At 47.4% G+C, this 18,998-nt stretch overlaps 13 non-coding genes across 13 annotated transcripts; all 13 read left to right on the top strand.

Moving 5' to 3' along the window:
* The first annotated feature begins 2,508 nt into the window (after nt 1-2,508).
* On the top strand, nt 2,509-2,590 carry trnas-gcu (transfer RNA serine (anticodon GCU)). Its single transcript has one exon. It is a non-coding gene; the product is annotated as a tRNA-Ser (tRNA).
* A 3,188-nt stretch (nt 2,591-5,778) lies between these two features.
* On the top strand, nt 5,779-5,860 carry trnas-gcu (transfer RNA serine (anticodon GCU)). Its single transcript has one exon. It is a non-coding gene; the product is annotated as a tRNA-Ser (tRNA).
* Nucleotides 5,861-7,913: 2,053 nt separating this feature from the next.
* trnas-gcu (transfer RNA serine (anticodon GCU)) lies at nt 7,914-7,995 on the top strand. Its single transcript has one exon. It is a non-coding gene; the product is annotated as a tRNA-Ser (tRNA).
* A 919-nt stretch (nt 7,996-8,914) lies between these two features.
* On the top strand, nt 8,915-8,996 carry trnas-gcu (transfer RNA serine (anticodon GCU)). The gene has a single exon. It is a non-coding gene; the product is annotated as a tRNA-Ser (tRNA).
* An 863-nt stretch (nt 8,997-9,859) lies between these two features.
* trnas-gcu (transfer RNA serine (anticodon GCU)) lies at nt 9,860-9,941 on the top strand. Its single transcript has one exon. It is a non-coding gene; the product is annotated as a tRNA-Ser (tRNA).
* A 918-nt stretch (nt 9,942-10,859) lies between these two features.
* Nucleotides 10,860-10,941, top strand: trnas-gcu (transfer RNA serine (anticodon GCU)). The gene has a single exon. It is a non-coding gene; the product is annotated as a tRNA-Ser (tRNA).
* Nucleotides 10,942-11,860: 919 nt separating this feature from the next.
* trnas-gcu (transfer RNA serine (anticodon GCU)) lies at nt 11,861-11,942 on the top strand. The gene has a single exon. It is a non-coding gene; the product is annotated as a tRNA-Ser (tRNA).
* An 863-nt stretch (nt 11,943-12,805) lies between these two features.
* trnas-gcu (transfer RNA serine (anticodon GCU)) lies at nt 12,806-12,887 on the top strand. The gene has a single exon. It is a non-coding gene; the product is annotated as a tRNA-Ser (tRNA).
* An 863-nt stretch (nt 12,888-13,750) lies between these two features.
* trnas-gcu (transfer RNA serine (anticodon GCU)) lies at nt 13,751-13,832 on the top strand. The gene has a single exon. It is a non-coding gene; the product is annotated as a tRNA-Ser (tRNA).
* Nucleotides 13,833-14,751: 919 nt separating this feature from the next.
* trnas-gcu (transfer RNA serine (anticodon GCU)) lies at nt 14,752-14,833 on the top strand. Its single transcript has one exon. It is a non-coding gene; the product is annotated as a tRNA-Ser (tRNA).
* Nucleotides 14,834-16,264: 1,431 nt separating this feature from the next.
* Nucleotides 16,265-16,346, top strand: trnas-gcu (transfer RNA serine (anticodon GCU)). The gene has a single exon. It is a non-coding gene; the product is annotated as a tRNA-Ser (tRNA).
* An 863-nt stretch (nt 16,347-17,209) lies between these two features.
* On the top strand, nt 17,210-17,291 carry trnas-gcu (transfer RNA serine (anticodon GCU)). Its single transcript has one exon. It is a non-coding gene; the product is annotated as a tRNA-Ser (tRNA).
* Nucleotides 17,292-18,154: 863 nt separating this feature from the next.
* Nucleotides 18,155-18,236, top strand: trnas-gcu (transfer RNA serine (anticodon GCU)). Its single transcript has one exon. It is a non-coding gene; the product is annotated as a tRNA-Ser (tRNA).
* Nucleotides 18,237-18,998: the final 762 nt, after the last annotated feature.

The raw sequence follows: 18,998 nt of genomic DNA on the forward strand, positions 1-18,998 counted from the left end.
CAGAGCCAACCACGTTATACCTTTAATGCAACAACCGATTCTGCGGATTCAAATGGCCAGCCATTGTTTCTTCCATCAACCACAGGCAAAAATGGATTCAAAATCACCTAAAGAATACTCGCGTTGAGGTATAACGTGGTTGGCTTTGGACGAGGTCTAGACCGTCAGAGCCGTTTCCTCCAACTATATTGGAACTCCTACGACAAATTGAAATCTCCTGGTGGTAAAATGCAAAGGTAGCAAGCCAAAGTCAGTTACAACGCGACGAGAATGGGATTCGTGATCAGATTGAAGAGCTTTTGTCGGAAGAAACGTGTAAATATGACCACTTCTACAAACCGTCGTTGGCGGACTATAAGGACGCGCGGATGGCCTGTCATTCATGGAGGGAGATCTCCGCAAACGTCGGTTTTCCGGTCGTGGGGTCCACAAAGTTCGAATCCCATTCTCGTCGCGTTGTAACTGACTTTGACCTGCTACCTTTGCATTTTACCACCAGGAGATTTCAATTTGTTGTAGGAGTTCCAATATAGTTGGAGGAAACGGCTCTGACGGTCTAGACCTCGTCCAAAGCCAACCACGTTATACCTTTAATGCAACAACCGATTCTGCGGATTCAAATGGCCAGCCATTGTTTCTTCCATCAACCACAGGCAAAAATGGATTCAAAATCACCTAAAGAATACTCGCGTTGAGGTATAACGTGGTTGGCTTTGGACGAGGTCTAGGCCGTCAGAGCCGTTTCCTCCAACTATATTGGAACTCCTTCGACAAATTAAAATCTCCTGGTGGTAAAATGCAAAGGTAGCAAGCCAAAGTCAGTTACAACGCGACGAGAATGGGATTCGTTATCAGATTGAAGAGCTTTTGTCGGAAGAAATGTGTAAATATGACCACTTCTACAAACCGTCGTTGGCGGACTATAAGGACGCGCGGATGGCCTGTATTCATGGAGGGAGATCTCCGCAAACGTCGGTTTTCCGGTCGCGGGGTCCACAAAGTTCGAATCCCATTCTCGTCGCGTTGTAACTGACTTTGACCTGCTACCTTTGCATTTTACCACCAGGAGATTTCAATTTGTCGTACGAGTTCCAATATAGTTGGAGGAAACGGCTCTGACGGTCTAGACCTCGTCCAAAGCCAACCACGTTATACCTTTAATGCAACAACCGATTCTGCGGATTCAAATGGCCAGCCATTGTTTCTTCCATCAACCACAGGCAAAAATGGATTCAAAATCACCTAAAGAATACTCGCGTTGAGGTATAACGTGGTTGGCTTTGGACGAGGTCTAGACCGTAAGAGCCGTTTCCTCCAACTATATTGGAACTCCTACGACAAATTGAAATCTCCTGGTGGTAAAATGCAAAGGTAGCAGGTCAAAGTCAGTTACAACGCGACGAGAATGGGATTCGTGATCAGATTGAAGAGCTTTTGTCGGAAGAAATGTGTAAATATGACCACTTCTACAAACTGTCGTTGGCGGACTATAAGGACGCGCGGATGGCCTGTCATTCATGGAGGGAGATCTCCGCAAACGTCGGTTTTCCGGTCGCGGGGTCCACAAAGTTCGAATCCCATTCTCGTCGCGTTGTAACTGACTTTGACCTGCTACCTTTGCATTTTACCACCGGGAGATTTCAATTTGTCGTAGGAGTTCCAATATAGTTGGAGGAAACGGCTCTGACGGTCTAGACCTCGTCCAAAGCCAACCACGTTATACCTTTAATGCAACAACCGATTCTGCGGATTCAAATGGCCAGCCATTGTTTCTTCCATCAACCACAGGCAAAAATGGATTCAAAATCACCTAAAGAATACTCGCGTTGAGGTATAACGTGGTTGGCTTTGGACGAGGTCTAGGCCGTCAGAGCTGTTTCCTCCAACTATATTGGAACTCCTACGACAAATTGAAATCTCCTGGTGGTAAAATGCAAAGGTAGCAAGCCAAAGTCAGTTACAACGCGACGAGAATGGGATTCGTGATCAGATTGAAGAGCTTTTGTCGGAAGAAATGTGTAAATATGACCACTTCTACAAACCGTCGTTGGCGGACTATAAGGACGCGCGGATGGCCTGTCATTCATGGAGGGAGATCTCCGCAAAAGTCGGTTTTCCGGTCGCGGGGTCCACAAAGTTGTGGAGGAAAATACGGGACAAATGTGTCCGCAATGAAAAGCAACAGTGGCGATGCATGAATTTAAATGAGCGCGTCGACGTGACGGTGCGTTAAGACGCAGAAGCATGCAGCAGCCTTAAGTTCATGCGTCGTTATGTCCTCACCTGAAAATGAAGAACAATGGAGGATGCAGGCATCGATCCCGCTACTTCTCGCATGCTAAGCGAGCGCTCTACCATTTGAGCTAATCCCCCACTATATAGATGCTTGGGTCCAATTGGGATAAGCCGGCCCCTGCATATAAACGCTTTTTAGAACCTCCCAGGACCATGAAAACATGCTACAATGTTGCCAATTATCTAACTATCCTGCAAAGCTGGAAGCCACACGACGAGGTGGCCGAGTGGTTAAGGCGATGGACTGCTAATCCATTGTGCTCTGCACGCATGGGTTCGAATCCCATTCTCGTCGCGTAGTAACTCACTTTGGCTTGCTACCTTTGCATTTTACCACCAGGAGATTTCAATTTGTCGTAGGAGTTCCAATATAGTTGGAGGAAACGGCTCTGACGGTCTAGACCTCGTCCAGAGCCAACCACGTTATACCTTTAACGCAACAACCGATTCTGCGGATTCAAATGGCCAGCCATTGTTTCTTCCATCAACCACAGGCAAAAATGGATTCAAAATCACCTAAAGAATACTCGCGTTGAGGTATAACGTGGTTGGCTTTGGACAAGGTCTAGACCGTCAGAGCCGTTTCCTCCAACTATATTGGAACTCCTACGACAAATTGAAATCTCCTGGTGGTAAAATGCAAAGGTAGCAAGCCAAAGTCAGTTACAACGCGACGAGAATGGGATTCGTGATCAGATTGAAGAGCTTTTGTCGGAAGAAATGTGTAAATATGACCACTTCTACAAACCGTCGTTGGCGGACTATAAGGACGCGCGGATGGCCTGTCATTCATGGAGGGAGATCTCCGCAAACGTCGGTTTTCCGGTCGCGGGGTCCACAAAGTTCGAATCCCATTCTCGTCGCGTTGTAACTGACTTTGACCTGCTACCTTTGCATTTTACCACCAGGAGATTTCAATTTGTCGTAGGAGTTCCAATATAGTTGGAGGAAACGGCTCTGACGGTCTAGACCTCGTCCAAAGCCAACCACGTTATACCTTTAATGCAACAACCGATTCTGCGGATTCAAATGGCCAGCCATTGTTTCTTCCATCAACCACAGGCAAAAATGGATTCAAAATCACCTAAAGAATACTCGCGTTGAGGTATAACGTGGTTGGCTTTGGACAAGGTCTAGACCGTCAGAGCCGTTTCCTCCAACTATATTGGAACTCCTACGACAAATTGAAATCTCCTGGTGGTAAAATGCAAAGGTAGCAAGCCAAAGTCAGTTACAACGCGACGAGAATGGGATTCGTGATCAGATTGAAGAGCTTTTGTCGGAAGAAATGTGTAAATATGACCACTTCTACAAACCGTCGTTGGCGGACTATAAGGACGCGCGGATGGCCTGTATTCATGGAGGGAGATCTCCGCAAACGTCGGTTTTCCGGTCGCGGGGTCCACAAAGTTCGAATCCCATTCTCGTCGCGTTGTAACTGACTTTGACCTGCTACCTTTGCATTTTACCACCAGGAGATTTCAATTTGTCGTAGGAGTTCCAATATAGTTGGAGGAAACGGCTCTGACGGTCTAGACCTCGTCCAAAGCCAACCACGTTATACCTTTAATGCAACAACCAATTCTGCGGATTCAAATGGCCAGCCATTGTTTCTTCCATCAACCACAGGCAAAAATGGATTCAAAATCACCTAAAGAATACTTGCGTTGAGGTATAACGTGGTTGGCTTTGGACGAGGTCTAGACCGTAAGAGCCGTTTCCTCCAACTATATTGGAACTCCTACGACAAATTGAAATCTCCTGGTGGTAAAATGCAAAGGTAGCAGGTCAAAGTCAGTTACAACGCGACGAGAATGGGATTCGTGATCAGATTGAAGAGCTTTTGTCGGAAGAAATGAGTAAATATGACCACTTCTACAAACCGTCGTTGGCGGACTATAAGGACGCGCGGATGGCCTGTATTCATGGAGGGAGATCTCCGCAAACGTCGGTTTTCCGGTCGCGGGGTCCACAAAGTTCGAATCCCATTCTCGTCGCGTTGTAACTGACTTTGACCTGCTACCTTTGCATTTTACCACCAGGAGATTTCAATTTGTCGTAGGAGTTCCAATATAGTTGGAGGAAACGGCTCTGACGGTCTAGACCTCGTCCAAAGCCAACCACGTTATACCTTTAATGCAACAACCGATTCTGCGGATTCAAATGGCCAGCCATTGTTTCTTCCATCAACCACAGGCAAAAATGGATTCAAAATCACCTAAAGAATACTTGCGTTGAGGTATAACGTGGTTGGCTTTGGACGAGGTCTAGACCGTAAGAGCCGTTTCCTCCAACTATATTGGAACTCCTACGACAAATTGAAATCTCCTGGTGGTAAAATGCAAAGGTAGCAGGTCAAAGTCAGTTACAACGCGACGAGAATGGGATTCGTGATCAGATTGAAGAGCTTTTGTCGGAAGAAATGAGTAAATATGACCACTTCTACAAACCGTCGTTGGCGGACTATAAGGACGCGCGGATGGCCTGTCATTCATGGAGGGAGATCTCCGCAAACGTCGGTTTTCCGGTCGCGGGGTCCACAAAGTTCGAATCCCATTCTCGTCGCGTTGTAACTGACTTTGACCTGCTACCTTTGCATTTTACCACCGGGAGATTTCAATTTGTCGTAGGAGTTCCAATATAGTTGGAGGAAACGGCTCTGACGGTCTAGACCTCGTCCAAAGCCAACCACGTTATACCTTTAATGCAACAACCGATTCTGCGGATTCAAATGGCCAGCCATTGTTTCTTCCATCAACCACAGGCAAAAATGGATTCAAAATCACCTAAAGAATACCCGCGTTGAGGTATAACGTGGTTGGCTTTGGACGAGGTCTAGGCCGTCAGAGCTGTTTCCTCCAACTATATTGGAACTCCTACGACAAATTGAAATCTCCTGGTGGTAAAATGCAAAGGTAGCAAGCCAAAGTCAGTTACAACGCGACGAGAATGGGATTCGTGATCAGATTGAAGAGCTTTTGTCGGAAGAAATGTGTAAATATGACCACTTCTACAAACCGTCGTTGGCGGACTATAAGGACGCGCGGATGGCCTGTCATTCATGGAGGGAGATCTCCGCAAACGTCGGTTTTCCGGTCGCGGGGTCCACAAAGTTGTGGAGGAAATACGGGACAAATGTGTCCGCAATGAAAAGCAACAGTGGCGATGCATGAATTTAAATGAGCGCGTCGACGTGACGGTGCGTTAAGACGCAGAAGCATGCAGCAGCCTTAAGTTCATGCGTCGTTATGTCCTCACCTGAAAATGAAGAACAATGGAGGATGCAGGCATCGATCCCGCTACTTCTCGCATGCTAAGCGAGCGCTCTACCATTTGAGCTAATCCCCCACTATATAGATGCTTGGGTCCAATTGGGATAAGCCGGCCCCTGCATATAAACGCTTTTTAGAACCTCCCAGGACCATGAAAACATGCTACAATGTTGCCAATTATCTAACTATCCTGCAAAGCTGGAAGCCACACGACGAGGTGGCCGAGTGGTTAAGGCGATGGACTGCTAATCCATTGTGCTCTGCACGCATGGGTTCGAATCCCATTCTCGTCGCGTAGTAACTCACTTTGGCTTGCTACCTTTGCATTTTACCACCAGGAGATTTCAATTTGTCGTAGGAGTTCCAATATAGTTGGAGGAAACGGCTCTGACGGTCTAGACCTCGTCCAGAGCCAACCACGTTATACCTTTAACGCAACAACCGATTCTGCGGATTCAAATGGCCAGCCATTGTTTCTTCCATCAACCACAGGCAAAAATGGATTCAAAATCACCTAAAGAATACTCGCGTTGAGGTATAACGTGGTTGGCTTTGGACAAGGTCTAGACCGTCAGAGCCGTTTCCTCCAACTATATTGGAACTCCTACGACAAATTGAAATCTCCTGGTGGTAAAATGCACAGGTAGCAAGCCAAAGTCAGTTACAACGCGACGAGAATGGGATTCGTGATCAGATTGAAGAGCTTTTGTCGGAAGAAATGTGTAAATATGACCACTTCTACAAACCGTCGTTGGCGGACTATAAGGACGCGCGGATGGCCTGTCATTCATGGAGGGAGATCTCCGCAAACGTCGGTTTTCCGGTCGCGGGGTCCACAAAGTTCGAATCCCATTCTCGTCGCGTTGTAACTGACTTTGACCTGCTACCTTTGCATTTTACCACCAGGAGATTTCAATTTGTCGTAGGAGTTCCAATATAGTTGGAGGAAACGGCTCTGACGGTCTAGACCTCGTCCAAAGCCAACCACGTTATACCTTTAATGCAACAACCGATTCTGCGGATTCAAATGGCCAGCCATTGTTTCTTCCATCAACCACAGGCAAAAATGGATTCAAAATCACCTAAAGAATACTCGCGTTGAGGTATAACGTGGTTGGCTTTGGACAAGGTCTAGACCGTCAGAGCCGTTTCCTCCAACTATATTGGAACTCCTACGACAAATTGAAATCTCCTGGTGGTAAAATGCAAAGGTAGCAAGCCAAAGTCAGTTACAACGCGACGAGAATGGGATTCGTGATCAGATTGAAGAGCTTTTGTCGGAAGAAATGTGTAAATATGACCACTTCTACAAACCGTCGTTGGCGGACTATAAGGACGCGCGGATGGCCTGTATTCATGGAGGGAGATCTCCGCAAACGTCGGTTTTCCGGTCGCGGGGTCCACAAAGTTCGAATCCCATTCTCGTCGCGTTGTAACTGACTTTGACCTGCTACCTTTGCATTTTACCACCGGGAGATTTCAATTTGTCGTAGGAGTTCCAATATAGTTGGAGGAAACGGCTCTGACGGTCTAGACCTCGTCCAAAGCCAACCACGTTATACCTTTAATGCAACAACCGATTCTGCGGATTCAAATGGCCAGCCATTGTTTCTTCCATCAACCACAGGCAAAAATGGATTCAAAATCACCTAAAGAATACCCGCGTTGAGGTATAACGTGGTTGGCTTTGGACGAGGTCTAGGCCGTCAGAGCTGTTTCCTCCAACTATATTGGAACTCCTACGACAAATTGAAATCTCCTGGTGGTAAAATGCAAAGGTAGCAAGCCAAAGTCAGTTACAACGCGACGAGAATGGGATTCGTGATCAGATTGAAGAGCTTTTGTCGGAAGAAATGTGTAAATATGACCACTTCTACAAACCGTCGTTGGCGGACTATAAGGACGCGCGGATGGCCTGTCATTCATGGAGGGAGATCTCCGCAAACGTCGGTTTTCCGGTCGCGGGGTCCACAAAGTTGTGGAGGAAATACGGGACAAATGTGTCCGCAATGAAAAGCAACAGTGGCGATGCATGAATTTAAATGAGCGCGTCGACGCGACGGTGCGTTAAGACGCAGAAGCATGCAGCAGCCTTAAGTTAATGCGTCGTTATGTCCTCACCTGAAAATGAAGAACAATGGAGGATGCAGGCATCGATCCCGCTACTTCTCGCATGCTAAGCGAGCGCTCTACCATTTGAGCTAATCCCCCACTATATAGATGCTTGGGTCCAATTGGGATAAGCCGGCCCCTGCATATAAACGCTTTTTAGAACCTCCCAGGACCATGAAAACATGCTACAATGTTGCCAATTATCTAACTATCCTGCAAAGCTGGAAGCCACACGACGAGGTGGCCGAGTGGTTAAGGCGATGGACTGCTAATCCATTGTGCTCTGCACGCATGGGTTCGAATCCCATTCTCGTCGCGTAGTAACTCACTTTGGCTTGCTACCTTTGCATTTTACCACCAGGAGATTTCAATTTGTCGTATAAGTTCCAATATAGTTGGAGGAAACGGCTCTGACGGTCTAGACCTCGTCCAGAGCCAACCACGTTATACCTTTAATGCAACAACCGATTCTGCGGATTCAAATGGCCAGCCATTGTTTCTTCCATAAACCACAGGCAAAAATGGATTCAAAATCACCTAAAGAATACTCGCGTTGAGGTATAACGTGGTTGGCTTTGGACGAGGTCTAGACCGTCAGAGCCGTTTCCTCCAACTATATTGGAACTCCTTCGACAAATTGAAATCTCCTGGTGGTAAAATGCAAAGGTAGCAAGCCAAAGTCAGTTACAACGCGACGAGAATGGGATTCGTGATCAGATTGAAGAGCTTTTGTCGGAAGAAATGTGTAAATATGACCACTTCTACAAACCGTCGTTGGCGGACTATAAGGACGCGCGGATGGCCTGTCATTCATGGAGGGAGATCTCCGCAAACGTCGGTTTTCCGGTCGCGGGGTCCACAAAGTTGTGGAGGAAAATACGGGACAAATGTGTCCGCAATGAAAAGAAACAGTGGCGATGCATGAATTTAAATGAGCGCGTCGACGCGACGGTGCGTTGAGACGCAGAAGCATGCAGCAGCCTTAAGTTCATGCGTCGTTATGTCCTCACCTGAAAATGAAGAACAATGGAGGATGCAGGCATCGATCCCGCTACTTCTCGCATGCTAAGCGAGCGCTCTACCATTTGAGCTAATCCCCCACTATATAGATGCTTGGGTCCAATTGGGATAAGCCGGCCCCTGCATATAAACGCTTTTTAGAACCTCCCAGGACCATGAAAACATGCTACAATGTTGCCAATTATCTAACTATCCTGCAAAGCTGGAAGCCACACGACGAGGTGGCCGAGTGGTTAAGGCGATGGACTGCTAATCCATTGTGCTCTGCACGCATGGGTTCGAATCCCATTCTCGTCGCGTTGTAACTCACTTTGGCTTGCTACCTTTGCATTTTACCACCAGGAGATTTCAATTTGTCGTAGGAGTTCCAATATAGTTGGAGGAAACGGCTCTGACGGTCTAGACCTCGTCCAGAGCCAACCACGTTATACCTTTAATGCAACAACCGATTCTGCGGATTCAAATGGCCAGCCATTGTTTCTTCCATCAACCACAGGCAAAAATGGATTCAAAATCACCTAAAGAATACTCGCGTTGAGGTATAACGTGGTTGGCTTTGGACAAGGTCTAGACCGTCAGAGCCGTTTCCTCCAACTATATTGGAACTCCTACGACAAATAGAAATCTCCTGGTGGTAAAATGCAAAGGTAGCAAGCCAAAGTCAGTTACAACGCGACGAGAATGGGATTCGTGATCAGATTGAAGAGCTTTTGTCGGAAGAAATGTGTAAATATGACCACTTCTACAAACCGTCGTTGGCGGACTATAAGGACGCGCGGATGGCCTGTCATTCATGGAGGGAGATCTCCGCAAACGTCGGTTTTCCGGTCGCGGGGTCCACAAAGTTGTGGAGGAAAATACGGGACAAATGTGTCCGCAATGAAAAGCAACAGTGGCGATGCATGAATTAAAATGAGCGCGTGGACGCGACGGTGCGTTAAGACGCAGAAGCATGCAGCAGCCTTAAGTTCATGCGTCGTTATGTCCTCACCTGAAAATGAAGAACAATGGAGGATGCAGGCATCGATCCTGCTCCAATTGGGTCCAATTGGGATAAGCCGGCCCCTGCATATAAACGCTTTTTAGAACCTCCCAGGACCATGAAAACATGCTACAATGTTGCCAATTATCTAACTATCCTGCAAAGCTGGAAGCCACACGACGAGGTGGCCGAGTGGTTAAGGCGATGGACTGCTAATCCATTGTGCTCTGCACGCATGGGTTCGAATCCCATTCTCGTCGCGTTGTAACTCACTTTGGCTTGCTACCTTTGCATTTTACCACCAGGAGATTTCAATTTGTCGTAGGAGTTCCAATATAGTTGGAGGAAACGGCTCTGACGGTCTAGGCCTCGTCCAAAGCCAACCACGTCATACCTTTAATGCAACAACCGATTCTGCGGATTCAAATGGCCAGCCATTGTTTCTTCCATCAACCACAGGCAAAAATGGATTCAAAATCACCTAAAGAATACTCGCGTTGAGGTATAACGTGGTTGGCTTTGGACGAGGTCTAGACCGTCAGAGCCGTTTCCTCCAACTATATTGGAACTCCTACGACAAATAGAAATCTCCTGGTGGTAAAATGCAAAGGTAGCAAGCCAAAGTCAGTTACAACGCGACGAGAATGGGATTCGTGATCAGATTGAAGAGCTTTTGTCGGAAGAAATGTGTAAATATGACCACTTCTACAAACCGTCGTTGGCGGACTATAAGGACGCGCGGATGGCCTGTCATTCATGGAGGGAGATCTCCGCAAACGTCGGTTTTCCGGTCGCGGGGTCCACAAAGTTGTGGAGGAAATACGGGACAAATGTGTCCGCAATGAAAAGCAACAGTGGCGATGCATGAATTTAAATGAGCGCGTCGACGCGACGGTGCGTTAAGACGCAGAAGCATGCAGCAGCCTTAAGTTAATGCGTCGTTATGTCCTCACCTGAAAATGAAGAACAATGGAGGATGCAGGCATCGATCCCGCTACTTCTCGCATGCTAAGCGAGCGCTCTACCATTTGAGCTAATCCCCCACTATATAGATGCTTGGGTCCAATTGGGATAAGCCGGCCCCTGCATATAAACGCTTTTTAGAACCTCCCAGGACCATGAAAACATGCTACAATGTTGCCAATTATCTAACTATCCTGCAAAGCTGGAAGCCACACGACGAGGTGGCCGAGTGGTTAAGGCGATGGACTGCTAATCCATTGTGCTCTGCACGCATGGGTTCGAATCCCATTCTCGTCGCGTAGTAACTCACTTTGGCTTGCTACCTTTGCATTTTACCACCAGGAGATTTCAATTTGTCGTATAAGTTCCAATATAGTTGGAGGAAACGGCTCTGACGGTCTAGACCTCGTCCAGAGCCAACCACGTTATACCTTTAATGCAACAACCGATTCTGCGGATTCAAATGGCCAGCCATTGTTTCTTCCATAAACCACAGGCAAAAATGGATTCAAAATCACCTAAAGAATACTCGCGTTGAGGTATAACGTGGTTGGCTTTGGACGAGGTCTAGACCGTCAGAGCCGTTTCCTCCAACTATATTGGAACTCCTTCGACAAATTGAAATCTCCTGGTGGTAAAATGCAAAGGTAGCAAGCCAAAGTCAGTTACAACGCGACGAGAATGGGATTCGTGATCAGATTGAAGAGCTTTTGTCGGAAGAAATGTGTAAATATGACCACTTCTACAAACCGTCGTTGGCGGACTATAAGGACGCGCGGATGGCCTGTCATTCATGGAGGGAGATCTCCGCAAACGTCGGTTTTCCGGTCGCGGGGTCCACAAAGTTGTGGAGGAAAATACGGGACAAATGTGTCCGCAATGAAAAGAAACAGTGGCGATGCATGAATTTAAATGAGCGCGTCGACGCGACGGTGCGTTGAGACGCAGAAGCATGCAGCAGCCTTAAGTTCATGCGTCGTTATGTCCTCACCTGAAAATGAAGAACAATGGAGGATGCAGGCATCGATCCCGCTACTTCTCGCATGCTAAGCGAGCGCTCTACCATTTGAGCTAATCCCCCACTATATAGATGCTTGGGTCCAATTGGGATAAGCCGGCCCCTGCATATAAACGCTTTTTAGAACCTCCCAGGACCATGAAAACATGCTACAATGTTGCCAATTATCTAACTATCCTGCAAAGCTGGAAGCCACACGACGAGGTGGCCGAGTGGTTAAGGCGATGGACTGCTAATCCATTGTGCTCTGCACGCATGGGTTCGAATCCCATTCTCGTCGCGTTGTAACTCACTTTGGCTTGCTACCTTTGCATTTTACCACCAGGAGATTTCAATTTGTCGTAGGAGTTCCAATATAGTTGGAGGAAACGGCTCTGACGGTCTAGACCTCGTCCAGAGCCAACCACGTTATACCTTTAATGCAACAACCGATTCTGCGGATTCAAATGGCCAGCCATTGTTTCTTCCATCAACCACAGGCAAAAATGGATTCAAAATCACCTAAAGAATACTCGCGTTGAGGTATAACGTGGTTGGCTTTGGACAAGGTCTAGACCGTCAGAGCCGTTTCCTCCAACTATATTGGAACTCCTACGACAAATAGAAATCTCCTGGTGGTAAAATGCAAAGGTAGCAAGCCAAAGTCAGTTACAACGCGACGAGAATGGGATTCGTGATCAGATTGAAGAGCTTTTGTCGGAAGAAATGTGTAAATATGACCACTTCTACAAACCGTCGTTGGCGGACTATAAGGACGCGCGGATGGCCTGTCATTCATGGAGGGAGATCTCCGCAAACGTCGGTTTTCCGGTCGCGGGGTCCACAAAGTTGTGGAGGAAAATACGGGACAAATGTGTCCGCAATGAAAAGCAACAGTGGCGATGCATGAATTAAAATGAGCGCGTGGACGCGACGGTGCGTTAAGACGCAGAAGCATGCAGCAGCCTTAAGTTCATGCGTCGTTATGTCCTCACCTGAAAATGAAGAACAATGGAGGATGCAGGCATCGATCCTGCTCCAATTGGGTCCAATTGGGATAAGCCGGCCCCTGCATATAAACGCTTTTTAGAACCTCCCAGGACCATGAAAACATGCTACAATGTTGCCAATTATCTAACTATCCTGCAAAGCTGGAAGCCACACGACGAGGTGGCCGAGTGGTTAAGGCGATGGACTGCTAATCCATTGTGCTCTGCACGCATGGGTTCGAATCCCATTCTCGTCGCGTTGTAACTCACTTTGGCTTGCTACCTTTGCATTTTACCACCAGGAGATTTCAATTTGTCGTAGGAGTTCCAATATAGTTGGAGGAAACGGCTCTGACGGTCTAGGCCTCGTCCAAAGCCAACCACGTCATACCTTTAATGCAACAACCGATTCTGCGGATTCAAATGGCCAGCCATTGTTTCTTCCATCAACCACAGGCAAAAATGGATTCAAAATCACCTAAAGAATACTCGCGTTGAGGTATAACGTGGTTGGCTTTGGACGAGGTCTAGACCGTCAGAGCCGTTTCCTCCAACTATATTGGAACTCCTACGACAAATAGAAATCTCCTGGTGGTAAAATGCAAAGGTAGCAAGCCAAAGTCAGTTACAACGCGACGAGAATGGGATTCGTGATCAGATTGAAGAGCTTTTGTCGGAAGAAATGTGTAAATATGACCACTTCTACAAACCGTCGTTGGCGGACTATAAGGACGCGCGGATGGCCTGTCATTCATGGAGGGAGATCTCCGCAAACGTCGGTTTTCCGGTCGCGGGGTCCACAAAGTTGTGGAGGAAAATACGGGACAAATGTGTCCGCAATGAAAAGCAACAGTGGCGATGCATGAATTAAAATGAGCGCGTGGACGCGACGGTGCGTTAAGACGCAGAAGCATGCAGCAGCCTTAAGTTCATGCGTCGTTATGTCCTCACCTGAAAATGAAGAACAATGGAGGATGCAGGCATCGATCCTGCTCCAATTGGGTCCAATTGGGATAAGCCGGCCCCTGCATATAAACGCTTTTTAGAACCTCCCAGGACCATGAAAACATGCTACAATGTTGCCAATTATCTAACTATCCTGCAAAGCTGGAAGCCACACGACGAGGTGGCCGAGTGGTTAAGGCGATGGACTGCTAATCCATTGTGCTCTGCACGCATGGGTTCGAATCCCATTCTCGTCGCGTTGTAACTCACTTTGGCTTGCTACCTTTGCATTTTACCACCAGGAGATTTCAATTTGTCGTAGGAGTTCCAATATAGTTGGAGGAAACGGCTCTGACGGTCTAGACCTCGTCCAGAGCCAACCACGTTATACCTTTAATGCAACAACCGATTCTGCGGATTCAAATGGCCAGCCATTGTTTCTTCCATCAACCACAGGCAAAAATGGATTCAAAATCACCTAAAGAATACTCGCGTTGAGGTATAACGTGGTTGGCTTTGGACGATGTCTAGACCGTCAGAGCCGTTTCCTCCAACTATATTGGAACTCCTTCGACAAATTGAAATCTCCTGGTGGTAAAATGCAAAGGTAGCAAGCCAAAGTCAGTTACAACGCGACGAGAATGGGATTCGTGATCAGATTGAAGAACTTTTGTCGGAAGAAATGTGTAAATATGACCACTTCTACAAACCGTCGTTGGCGGACTATAAGGACGCGCGGATGGCCTGTCATTCATGGAGGGAGATCTCCGCAAACGTCGGTTTTCCGGTCGCGGGGTCCACAAAGTTGTGGAGGAAAATACGGGACAAATGTGTCCGCAATGAAAAGCAACAGTGGCGATGCATGAATTTAAATGAGCGCGTCGACGCGACGGTGCGTTAAGACGCAGAAGCATGCAGCAGCCTTAAGTTCATGCGTCGTTATGTCCTCACCTGAAAATGAAGAACAATGGAGGATGCAGGCATCGATCCCGCTACTTCTCGCATGCTAAGCGAGCGCTCTACGATTTGAGCTAATCCCCCACTATATAGATGCTTGGGTCCAATTGGGATAAGCCGGCCCCTGCATATAAACGCTTTTTAGAACCTCCCAGGACCATGAAAACATGCTACAATGTTGCCAATTATCTAACTATCCTGCAAAGTTGGAAGCCACACGACGAGGTGGCCGAGTGGTTAAGGCGATGGACTGCTAATCCATTGTGCTCTGCACGCATGGGTTCGAATCCCATTCTCGTCGCGTTGTAACTCACTTTGGCTTGCTACCTTTGCATTTTACCACCAGGAGATTTCAATTTGTCGTAGGAGTTCCAATATAGTTGGAGGAAACGGCTCTGACGGTCTAGACCTCGTCCAGAGCCAACCACGTTATACCTTTAATGCAACAACCGATTCTGCGGATTCAAATGGCCAGCCATTGTTTCTTCCATCAACCACAGGCAAAAATGGATTCAAAATCACCTAAAGAATACTCGCGTTGAGGTATAACGTGGTTGGCTTTGGACAAGGTCTAGACCGTCAGAGCCGTTTCCTCCAACTATATTGGAACTCCTACGACAAATAGAAATCTCCTGGTGGTAAAATGCAAAGGTAGCAAGCCAAAGTCAGTTACAACGCGACGAGAATGGGATTCGTGATCAGATTGAAGAGCTTTTGTCGGAAGAAATGTGTAAATATGACCACTTCTACAAACCGTCGTTGGCGGACTATAAGGACGCGCAGATGGCCTGTCATTCATGGAGGGAGATCTCCGCAAACGTCGGTTTTCCGGTCGCGGGGTCCACAAAGTTCGAATCCCATTCTCGTCGCGTTGTAACTGACTTTGACCTGCTACCTTTGCATTTTACCACCAGGAGATTTCAATTTGTCGTAGGAGTTCCAATATAGTTGGAGGAAACGGCTCTGACGGTCTAGGCCTCGTCCAAAGCCAACCACGTCATACCTTTAATGCAACAACCGATTCTGCGGATTCAAATGGCCAGCCATTGTTTCTTCCATCAACCACAGGCAAAAATGGATTCAAAATCACCTAAAGAATACTCGCGTTGAGGTATAACGTGGTTGGCTTTGGACAAGGTCTAGACCGTCAGAGCCGTTTCCTCCAACTATATTGGAACTCCTACGACAAATAGAAATCTCCTGGTGGTAAAATGCAAAGGTAGCAAGCCAAAGTCAGTTACAACGCGACGAGAATGGGATTCGTGATCAGATTGAAGAGCTTTTGTCGGAAGAAATGTGTAAATATGACCACTTCTACAAACCGTCGTTGGCGGACTATAAGGACGCGCGGATGGCCTGTCATTCATGGAGGGAGATCTCCGCAAACGTCGGTTTTCCGGTCGCGGGGTCCACAAAGTTGTGGAGGAAAATACGGGACAAATGTGTCCGCAATGAAAAGCAACAGTGGCGATGCATGAATTAAAATGAGCGCGTGGACGCGACGGTGCGTTAAGACGCAGAAGCATGCAGCAGCCTTAAGTTCATGCGTCGTTATGTCCTCACCTGAAAATGAAGAACAATGGAGGATGCAGGCATCGATCCTGCTCCAATTGGGTCCAATTGGGATAAGCCGGCCCCTGCATATAAACGCTTTTTAGAACCTCCCAGGACCATGAAAACATGCTACAATGTTGCCAATTATCTAACTATCCTGCAAAGCTGGAAGCCACACGACGAGGTGGCCGAGTGGTTAAGGCGATGGACTGCTAATCCATTGTGCTCTGCACGCATGGGTTCGAATCCCATTCTCGTCGCGTTGTAACTCACTTTGGCTTGCTACCTTTGCATTTTACCACCAGGAGATTTCAATTTGTCGTAGGAGTTCCAATATAGTTGGAGGAAACGGCTCTGACGGTCTAGGCCTCGTCCAAAGCCAACCACGTCATACCTTTAATGCAACAACCGATTCTGCGGATTCAAATGGCCAGCCATTGTTTCTTCCATCAACCACAGGCAAAAATGGATTCAAAATCACCTAAAGAATACTCGCGTTGAGGTATAACGTGGTTGGCTTTGGACGAGGTCTAGACCGTCAGAGCCGTTTCCTCCAACTATATTGGAACTCCTACGACAAATAGAAATCTCCTGGTGGTAAAATGCAAAGGTAGCAAGCCAAAGTCAGTTACAACGCGACGAGAATGGGATTCGTGATCAGATTGAAGAGCTTTTGTCGGAAGAAATGTGTAAATATGACCACTTCTACAAACCGTCGTTGGCGGACTATAAGGACGCGCGGATGGCCTGTCATTCATGGAGGGAGATCTCCGCAAACGTCGGTTTTCCGGTCGCGGGGTCCACAAAGTTGTGGAGGAAAATACGGGACAAATGTGTCCGCAATGAAAAGCAACAGTGGCGATGCATGAATTAAAATGAGCGCGTGGACGCGACGGTGCGTTAAGACGCAGAAGCATGCAGCAGCCTTAAGTTCATGCGTCGTTATGTCCTCACCTGAAAATGAAGAACAATGGAGGATGCAGGCATCGATCCTGCTCCAATTGGGTCCAATTGGGATAAGCCGGCCCCTGCATATAAACGCTTTTTAGAACCTCCCAGGACCATGAAAACATGCTACAATGTTGCCAATTATCTAACTATCCTGCAAAGCTGGAAGCCACACGACGAGGTGGCCGAGTGGTTAAGGCGATGGACTGCTAATCCATTGTGCTCTGCACGCATGGGTTCGAATCCCATTCTCGTCGCGTTGTAACTCACTTTGGCTTGCTACCTTTGCATTTTACCACCAGGAGATTTCAATTTGTCGTAGGAGTTCCAATATAGTTGGAGGAAACGGCTCTGACGGTCTAGGCCTCGTCCAAAGCCAACCACGTCATACCTTTAATGCAACAACCGATTCTGCGGATTCAAATGGCCAGCCATTGTTTCTTCCATCAACCACAGGCAAAAATGGATTCAAAATCACCTAAAGAATACTCGCGTTGAGGTATAACGTGGTTGGCTTTGGACGAGGTCTAGACCGTCAGAGCCGTTTCCTCCAACTATATTGGAACTCCTACGACAAATAGAAATCTCCTGGTGGTAAAATGCAAAGGTAGCAAGCCAAAGTCAGTTACAACGCGACGAGAATGGGATTCGTGATCAGATTGAAGAGCTTTTGTCGGAAGAAATGTGTAAATATGACCACTTCTACAAACCGTCGTTGGCGGACTATAAGGACGCGCGGATGGCCTGTCATTCATGGAGGGAGATCTCCGCAAACGTCGGTTTTCCGGTCGCGGGGTCCACAAAGTTGTGGAGGAAAATACGGGACAAATGTGTCCGCAATGAAAAGCAACAGTGGCGATGCATGAATTAAAATGAGCGCGTGGACGCGACGGTGCGTTAAGACGCAGAAGCATGCAGCAGCCTTAAGTTCATGCGTCGTTATGTCCTCACCTGAAAATGAAGAACAATGGAGGATGCAGGCATCGATCCTGCTCCAATTGGGTCCAATTGGGATAAGCCGGCCCCTGCATATAAACGCTTTTTAGAACCTCCCAGGACCATGAAAACATGCTACAATGTTGCCAATTATCTAACTATCCTGCAAAGCTGGAAGCCACACGACGAGGTGGCCGAGTGGTTAAGGCGATGGACTGCTAATCCATTGTGCTCTGCACGCATGGGTTCGAATCCCATTCTCGTCGCGTTGTAACTCACTTTGGCTTGCTACCTTTGCATTTTACCACCAGGAGATTTCAATTTGTCGTAGGAGTTCCAATATAGTTGGAGGAAACGGCTCTGACGGTCTAGACCTCGTCCAGAGCCAACCACGTTATACCTTTAATGCAACAACCGATTCTGCGGATTCAAATGGCCAGCCATTGTTTCTTCCATCAACCACAGGCAAAAATGGATTCAAAATCACCTAAAGAATACTCGCGTTGAGGTATAACGTGGTTGGCTTTGGACGATGTCTAGACCGTCAGAGCCGTTTCCTCCAACTATATTGGAACTCCTTCGACAAATTGAAATCTCCTGGTGGTAAAATGCAAAGGTAGCAAGCCAAAGTCAGTTACAACGCGACGAGAATGGGATTCGTGATCAGATTGAAGAACTTTTGTCGGAAGAAATGTGTAAATATGACCACTTCTACAAACCGTCGTTGGCGGACTATAAGGACGCGCGGATGGCCTGTCATTCATGGAGGGAGATCTCCGCAAACGTCGGTTTTCCGGTCGCGGGGTCCACAAAGTTGTGGAGGAAAATACGGGACAAATGTGTCCGCAATGAAAAGCAACAGTGGCGATGCATGAATTTAAATGAGCGCGTCGACGCGACGGTGCGTTAAGACGCAGAAGCATGCAGCAGCCTTAAGTTCATGCGTCGTTATGTCCTCACCTGAAAATGAAGAACAATGGAGGATGCAGGCATCGATCCCGCTACTTCTCGCATGCTAAGCGAGCGCT

Source organism: Gasterosteus aculeatus, chromosome 11 (assembly GCF_964276395.1).
Source record: "Gasterosteus aculeatus chromosome 11, fGasAcu3.hap1.1, whole genome shotgun sequence".
NCBI classification, from domain to species: Eukaryota; Metazoa; Chordata; class Actinopteri; order Perciformes; family Gasterosteidae; genus Gasterosteus; species Gasterosteus aculeatus.